General features: G+C 63.6%; 1 protein-coding gene across 2 annotated transcripts in view; it reads right to left on the bottom strand.

Moving 5' to 3' along the window:
* The window catches only part of NTRK3 (neurotrophic tyrosine kinase, receptor, type 3), a 190,140-nt gene that overhangs the window by 180,557 nt on the left and 1,035 nt on the right, over positions 1-8,548 (bottom strand). The window lies entirely within an intron of this gene.

Here is an 8,548-nt window from a genome sequence, read left to right as displayed (position 1 = left end):
CCCCACCAGGCCAGGCACCTCCCCCGTCTCACTGAACTCTGGGAGGATGGACATAGCCCGCCTGACTCTTCAGATGAAGGAACCGAGGCTCAGAGGAGCTACGTCACTTGCCTAAACTCACACAGGGGCGGAGCCAGGATTTAAACCGAAGGCTGTTTGGCCAAAGAAACCACTATTATTACCACGACACTGAGCGCGTGCATTCTCATCAAAACCTCACAATAAGCCTGTATGATTCTTTCTCCATTTTTCAGATGAGGAAGCTGGGGAACAGGAAAAGCGGCCAGCGCGTAAGGAGGACAACTGTGATCTCGAGTTGGCTGTAGCAATTGCCAACAGGCAAGGTCATACACGCAAATGACCTCTGGCTCAGCAGGAGGGAAGCGTTAGCTGGGTCCCTGTAGTTTAGGGTGCCTGTCACCGCCCTCAAAAAAGTACCAGAGACAGGGAGGTGGGGAAAGACTAACCACAACCAACAGGGTCACGCCTGCAGCCCGGGTCCCGCAGCTATGGGTCGCCCTCAAGACAGAATTGAGGGCCCCTGCCCTCTAAGCTCAACCCCACACAAAGGCAGCAGGCCCCGTCTCCGAGGCTGATAACGGCGCTAGTGGCACTAGGCTCATCCGGGAACCACTAGGGCACGGACCAAGTCAGCACCTGGAAGTGACGGGGAAGAGCCGCAGGACCCGCAGAGGAAGCAGGCGTGCGTAAGCGGCCAGGCCGGGCCGCGAGCTGGCTTGCAGGCGCTGCCATGCCCGTCACGGCATCTCTGGGAGCAGAGATGGGGTCTGGGGAGGTTAAGAGACAGCACTGTACTGTCAGGTCTGGGAAATCCCAGAACCTGGTGTTTACCGAACAGCTACTCGGTATCCAGTCATTCCCACTTGGCATGGGGGACAGGGGACAGGGGCGGTGAGAGATCCCCGCCTCCGGGCCAGGATATCCAGTATGACCTGCGGCAGTTTATAGAGCCTGCTTCTTCCAGGACACTGACCCCACAGTGCAACCCTTGGTCCACATCTCTGAGTCCCCATCAGGGCTGGTCCTCCTGGCGGGAACTGTGTCCCAGTCAGCCCACTCCGTTACCCTGGCCACATCCTGATCCCTCCCCGCTGCTGAGACAGGAGGTGGGCAGACAGCGCTCCAGGCGCCCCCTAGGAGGCTCATGTCTGGGAGGCTCACACCGTGGGCTGCAGGTGCTGAGGCAGGGCCCGCCGGGGAGCGGGGAGCGCTGACCCTCTGCGCAGCTGGGCCCTGGGCCCGGGAGAGGCTCTGAAAGCTGGGCCACCTGCACACACCTCCCCAGGCGAGTGTGACACCCTGGCTCCAGCTGGCAAGCCAGCCGCTCTCGTGCGCAGCGCTGCCCTCTGGTGGCCGCCGGGGGTCCGGACCTACCTCGGAGGTGACAGCGCCCAGCAGAACGCACTTGTGCCTGCACAGGGCACAGTTTACAGTGGAGGCAGCGGATTAGCGCTGCGAGTCTGAGCTCACTTTCCTCTCTCGCTCTTAGCAGGAGGCGGAGCGCTCCTTTCCCGCCTCTGGGCGAACCCAAATCCCTCAGCGCTGGAGCAGAGGCGGGGGGAGGGGGAGACCCACGCCCCCTGGGGAGCCAGGCCCCCAGTGCGGGTCTGCCTCCACCCCTCCTGGGCCGCAGGTCTCCCCTCCGTAAAACTGGGTTTGGCTCCAATTATTTCAGAGCCCCTTTCCAAATCTGATGGTTTCTGCTTCCATGCCTTCACTCTCTTCCTCACTCAGACACACTCCCAGGCGGCTAGCAATGGACACAACCGACATGGGCCCAGGCGCATGTCACCTCACTGATCTGAGAGTGCCCTGCGCCATTCAGACCCCACCCCCAGAAGGGGAAACTGAGGCCAGGGAGGTTCCATGGCATGGCGAGCCCACGCCCAGCCCAGCAGCATCCAAAATGGGGTGAGCCCACAAATGCCTGCCCTGTTGGCTGGGTCCTCGGGCTCTCTCCACGGGGGCAGCTCACTCCTGTGATGAGAGCTGGCGGCTTCCATGAGCAAGGGGGAGGGGAGGGGAAGAGATGGGGCCGAGGGGAGGAAAAGCTGCTCATTGCAGGAGGAGGCAAGAGCAGGGCCTGGAGAATTACCATCGGCCCTTCAGCACTTCACACACCCTCCTGCTCTGCACCGGAGGCAGCCCGGAACCCCAAACTCTACCTGAGAAGCCACCCGGCCCCCCGCTCTCCTGTCCACCTCTCCCTGCCATGGCCAGTTAGGGACACCATGCTGCTGACCGCGGCTCGGCCCCAAGTGGAGCTGGCCGGGACCCAGCGCCGGCCTCCTGCGTCCTCGCCAGCCTCCACTGGCACCTGGTCTCCTGTGGGCCTGCCCTGCCCTCCGAGGCCAGGATGCCACGGGTTGGTCACGGAGGCCTGGGAAGAGCCTTGGCCGAGACAGGCCTTGGGGGAGGCGACTGTCGGGAACAGGCCAGGAGGAGAGCCCAGAGCCTCCCCCACGGCCGGGAGCCCGGCTGGGACTGCTGGCCAGCTCGGCCTGGCCAACACCTTACCCATCATTATCGCCTCTGCCTCCCCTCCAACCCCAGCCAGGCAGCTCTCACCTAGGGGACTGAATGTCACCCACTGGCCCTTCACGCACACCTTTAATTTACTAAGACAGCACGCGGCCGTGTATCTGTGAGTGTGAGTGTGTGTGTGTGTGTGTGTGTGTGTGTGTGTGTACCCCACTATACGTGACTATGCACGAGGCGATACAGCTTCACGTTAAAGGTCAGACTGCCCTGCCGTTCACCGGCTGCATGAAATAAGGCAAACTCCATCTCTGGACTCGATGTCCCTGTCTGTAAAATGGGGCTAATAACAGTACTTCTCTCATAGGGTTGGTGTGACGCCATAATGAGGCATGACCGCTAAAGCGCCGGGAACGGTGTCTGGAACAGAGCAAGTGCTCACAGAGGCAGGTTATTACCAGTGACCGTGTGCTGCCGGCTTCCCCTTTGCGGCATGACAAAGGGCCCTGACCTTCAGGGCTCTGCTGGGAGGTGGCTGTGACCTTACAGGTCAGGACCGGGGTCCCCAGGAGGAAGGGGTGTGTACAGCTGGGGAGGAGCTGCTGGGGAAACCGCTGTCGGTCCGGGAAGGAATCCTGAGTCCCCCACCTCCCAGCCCCCAGGAAACTTTGAACAGGACGACTCAGGTGGGGACAGTGTGGCGTGGGGAGCAGAGGGGAGGCTGGAGAGGGAGGACGGGCGCCCAGGCCGCAGACTCCAGCCCTGATGTGAGCAGCGCTCTGCGGAGGCCCTCGCCCAGTGGATTTGTAATTGGCGTGGGCTGCCAGCGCGCATAGTTGCTGCCTCTGGGGACCCTGGATTTGGAAACATCGCCCCAGAGGGAGACAGAGTCGTGGGCGAGGCACTGGCTTTGACAGAGAGCCCAGAACGGGCACCAGAGCAGAGTAGGAGAGGGCAGCGCCCACCCCTGGGAAACGAGGTCTTCTAGCTGGGGGGGTGGGGGGACCCAGAAAGCCCCGCCCCTCTCTGGAACTCTCCTGGGACACGGAACTGCAGCAGTCCCTCCAGCTCTGCATTCTGGCGAGCCCCGCATTCAGGGTAGGCAGAAATGTGGGGACCCCTGGGGCTTCTCATGGCTCCACTGGGCGCCCACCTTCCACTCTGGCCCCACCAGAGCCCTCACTCTTGCTGACCAATCACGGACGAGGGGCCGCCCACCGGCCCGGGCCCTGACATCCATGGGTACATCCATGGGTACCAGGGTGGAGGTGGGGAAGGCTCAGGGGGTGACGATGACCTGCCCCGATGGCTCACTGGCCACCACCTCCCCTCCGGCCAAGCCTGACCCACTGCCAGCCGCTACGCCGTCCCCACAGCCCTCACAGGGGCTGTTCCCAGAAGGCTGCCCTCGGGAGAGAGGACTTTCCGGGGGACAGCCTCTCCCTTCCTCCCGAGCACAGGGTGTCCTGCCAGAGAGAGGGTAGAGGGGACCGACCAGAGAGGCCCTAAGAGAGGAGGAGCCCCGAGACCCTTCTCGGTCTTTCCGTTGGCGGCCACGCGACTCCGGCACCGGGACTCCGAAGCTGGGCTTTGTTCTGTTTGGTGTCAGTAACATGGGGCCGCTGATCCTGCCTACGGACCTCCAGCAGCTGTCGCAAGTCAACTCAAGGACCATAAGCTGGGGAGCATGGTAGGCATGAACGCTGGGTGGGCACGGGGATGACGAATCTGCTACGCAGGGGCCAAAGGCAGGGTCCTGAGCAGATGGGCAGACCGGCTGCGAGAAGGGGCCTGGCCCCTGGGGACTAGGGGGCCTCAGGAACCAATTGGGAGCAGAGATCCACTGTGCCACCAGCCTGAGCCCCCTCACGTCACCTGCTCCCCCTCCCAACTCATCAACCCCCTGGAAACAGAGCCAGGGGGAGCCAGGGGAGCCAGGGGGAGCCAAGGGGAGCCAGGGCCTCGGGCTGGCCTCTCCCATCGCCACCCATCTCCCTCTCAAGCTCAGACCCTCCCAGCACACAGCGGCACCAAGCTCTTTGATTACGTATTCCTCGGCAATGAAACATTTATCTCGCAACCCCAAAGCACTCATATTTATTAAATCATGGCGTGTGTATCTGCAGTCCATACGTTAAATATTGAACATCCCTTCTCCTAGGCAGGGATGATGTGAAAGAGAAGTTCTGGCACTTTCTTCCCACGCCCAGCCACTGGCTGAGGCTCTGCAGACACCCAGCCCTGGGCTCAGGGTGAATGGGGAGCCAGGAGCTGGGGTCCATGAACGTCCCAGCTCAGAAGGGCGAGTCGGCTCCTGGGCTCACACAGGTTACCTGAGTGGAGCCAGGGGTGCTGTGTCCCATCCCTTCCCCAAATCCCACTCTGCCACCCCCACTGGAGGCCTGAGGGGCCCCGGACCACGCCATTCCACGGAGCACAGGCAGCGGGAGATGCCACAGCACCGGCAGGGGCCATAGCCAGGAGGGCCACACTCCCCCACAAGCCAGCGGGCTGGGGCCGGTCCCTCCCTACAGGCAGGGCAGGTGGAGCGTGTGCCAGGGGACGGCCCCAGGCTCCTCCCTTCCTCACAGCCACTCAGGCGGCAGGAGGGCAGCAGGCGCCTGGCAGGGCCCTGAGCGCCTCCAGGCTCTCAGCCTCGGGTCAGGCGGGTGGTTCTGCCCGGGGCTGTCACGTGCTCGGGCCCCTGGTGCTGCTGGGCTGAGCCCTGGGCCCTCAGGAGACTGACCTTGGCTTTCAGGGACGAAGACTCTGGCTCCAGGGAGGCCTCTCCAAGGGAGGCCTGGGGCCCACCCAATCGGGCCTCCAGGCCACATCCCAGGGCCTCTGGGGCCCACGCTCCCCAACTTCCATCCTGAAGTCCCCCTTTCCCAGGGCGGTATCCCCGCCCCCTTCCTAAGCTCTCCTCAAAGGCCGCCCAGCCCCACCTCAGCCTCCCTCCCTCAGGCCTGCCCCCAATCTTGGGGCTCCTGACCAAGGCCCCACAATGCGGTCTGCGTCCCAGCTCTCAGTGGTAACCCCAAGGCTGGCTGTGCCCTAGGTCCCTGGAGAGGCTGAGGGTCCAGGCGCCAGTGCTCCGAAGGACCCTCCACCCAACCAGGGGAGGGCGGCCAACACCAGGGACGCTGCGGTGGCTGGGGGGAGGCCCCGCGGGAGACCACTAGCACCAGCCAAGAGCCCGGAAGCCAACCCCAACAACACCCAGGCCAGCGGCGCCATCTTCTCCCCCATCTCCCTTCTAGCGGTCTACGGGTGCGCCATTCCCACCCAGCTCCCAGCAGACCGGCCCAGGAGAGGGCCCAGACCGCCACCTCCCAGCCACCACCCTCCTGCCTTTGTGACGTCAGGGCCCAGCTGGGCACGGCTGCGCGTGGACCCTTCTAGGTCAGGTCACCGTGTGTCAGCGGTCCCTGGCCTCCTCAACACCCCGAGGCCAGAAGGGAGGGCGCTGGAGCCGACGGGCTCTGGGAGGGGCAGAGGTGCAACCCACACTCTGCCCTGATGCCTGGCAGCTGATTTCCTTCTGATACTCGGGGGGGGGGGGGGGCTCCCCATCAAAGGAGCCTCCAGTGGGTACACAGGAGCCACACCACACCCCCCGAGAGGAGGGACCACAGCCCCGAGATCAGGAGGGTGGAGCATGGAGGGCACCCCCTGTGACACCCAGAGCCCAGGCAGATGGAAGGCTGGGAGACCCCTGGTTCTTCATCTCTGGCAGCACCAGTCTTCACTCCAGCAAGGGCCCTTCCCTGCCCAGAGGCTCGCTCTGCCCTAATCCTCTCCTTCCCGCTGCTCCCCAGGGCAGCTCCACAGAGTGGGGTTCCAGGCTCCAGAGCTGGGCAGACAGAGGGCTGAGCCTGGCTCCCCATGGGGCTGGGTGCCCCAGGGAAAGGCACTGGGCCGCCCTGAGCCTCACTCCCCCTGGGGGTGGAGCAGGGATGGGGACATCAGCTTCCCAGGGTCTGCAGGCTCCCCTCCCTCTCCGCCTCCTCTGCCTCTGGGCCTGAAGGCAGGGCGCTTCCCTGGCTGCAGTCAATACCAGCCATAGACATAACAGGGCACTGGGGAGGAGAGGGGTGGGGCAGGGGCTTCCGACCCACGACCTCTGACCTTCCCCCCCCTCCCCGCCCGCCAATCTTCATTTGGAGAGCCTATGAGAACCCAGCTCCCTGGCTCTTAGGTGTTGGGTGGGTTTCGGGAAAGGAACCCTGACTGACTTCCAGAGTCCTAGCCCCGAAACAAGGATGGGGACACAGACAGAGGGGCCTCCAATCCACTCCCGCCCCGTCCCCCAGATGCCCTCTTGGGGTCCTCCTGTGGCAAAGGGGATGAGAGGCTGCCATCACCAGCCTTCCCAGCATCCCCATCTCGGACCCTCTGCCTAGAAAGACCACGTGAACTCTCCCCAGCGAACTGCGCCCCCAGCCTCATCTTCAGAGGAGCGACAGCTCTATGTGGCTCTGAGGCGCCTACGCGATGGTGGCCGCCCACTGACTTCCCACAGACACACACGGCCGTGGAGCAGGGAACCAGCCGCATGAGCGCCTGGGCTCCCAGGAAACCCTCCCTGGGCCCCCACAGCCCCCAGGAAATCCCTAGGTTCCGCCGGAGCCATGGGACCCATTCCCAAGCGCCCCCAGCTCCACTCACATACAGCCCTGAGCATGCATGTCCAACTTGGAGTTCCCAACCATCTCGCTCAGACCCTCCTGCCTCCCGGGAAGCTGAGAGCCTGGCCTGCAGGATGGGAGAGGACAGTTGGGTCCCCTCTGTTTTTCCTGCCCTCCCCCCGCCCTTTGCTGTTTATCATGTCCTCTCCAGCCAGCCCGGGCACTGAAGGTGGTGAGGGGCTGATCGGCTCGGCCAAGATATGGGTCAGGCTTGTCTCCTGGGCTGTACACTCCCCTGGAATTGCTGGCTGCGAGAACGCTAGCAGAGACTCCATTAGCCGCGAGGGCTGGCGGGCTTGGGAGAGCGAGGGCTGCAATTCCTCCTGGCTTTGCAGCCCCATCACTGGGGCTCAGGCACAGGGAGGGCTGGCGCCAGGGAGAGCACCGCCAAAGGCAGATTCGTCACCCCCCCGCCAAGTCCCCCAAACGCCTTCTCAGACTCCAGCGAGAACCCTTCCCAGCATCCCACCCACTTCACCAGTCCCCAGGGGGTGGGACCTTGGGAGGAGACAGGCCAGAGCTCCCTCCTGAACCATGGAGGGCCATCCCCACCCTTCTCTGGTGGCCGGAAGGGAGGGGGTCACCTGGCCGAGGTCAGGGGAAGGAAAGATGGGCAGGCTCCCTGAACCCCAAGTTCCTTCTCCCTGCCCAGGCTTCCCGCCCCTTCCCTGCCAAGGAAAAATAACCCGAAAAGCACAGGCCACCACAGGTCTCACTTATGGAGGGCAGAACCACACAAACGCAGGTCAGAGTTCAATTTCCAAATAAACACATCTGCACGATCTCATCAGAAGCACCGGCTGCAAAACAAGCAAGCCCTCACTCCCTTCACCATCCTCACTCCCAGTCCGAGCGGCTCTCCAAGCCCAACAGGGCGAGCTGTGGGCGCCCAGATGCAGAGGAGGGGAAGCGGGGAGGGGTCTGGGAAATGCCCAAAACGGGGTTGGGGAGGACAGGCAGAAGGCAGGCAAGGGTGGGCGTCCGTGATGGCCTGGCCCTGTCCAAAGCTTGCCCCCAGCCCCCAGCAGCCAGCTCTCAACTTGTTTACTTGTCAGCGTGTTTTGCTCTTTCCAAAAGGAAACAGTTAAACCTCTTGGCCGGATGGCCGGCAGCCCCTGCCACCTTCCCTTCAGGCTCAGCGCTGCCGCTGTCCCTGCCACCACCGACACGGCTGCCACGGACTCGAACCTCCTCTACTTTATTCTACTTGAGCGTGGCCAAACTGTTGCTGTTTAGTGGGGGGAAAGAACGCGACTGGCACCCTGGAAACCAGCCACAGCGTGGGGTGGGGAGCGGGGGCGGGCGGCCCCCCCATCCTCCCTGGCGGGGGTCTTCTCCCGGGAGGCACACAGGCAGGCGGA

The sequence above is a fragment of the Myotis davidii genome, unplaced genomic scaffold, assembly GCF_000327345.1.
Source record: "Myotis davidii unplaced genomic scaffold, ASM32734v1 scaffold164, whole genome shotgun sequence".
In the NCBI taxonomy this organism is placed as follows: domain Eukaryota; kingdom Metazoa; phylum Chordata; class Mammalia; order Chiroptera; family Vespertilionidae; genus Myotis; species Myotis davidii.
The sequence above is the reverse complement of the archived record's forward strand: the minus strand, read 5'-3'. Positions and strand labels throughout refer to the sequence as shown.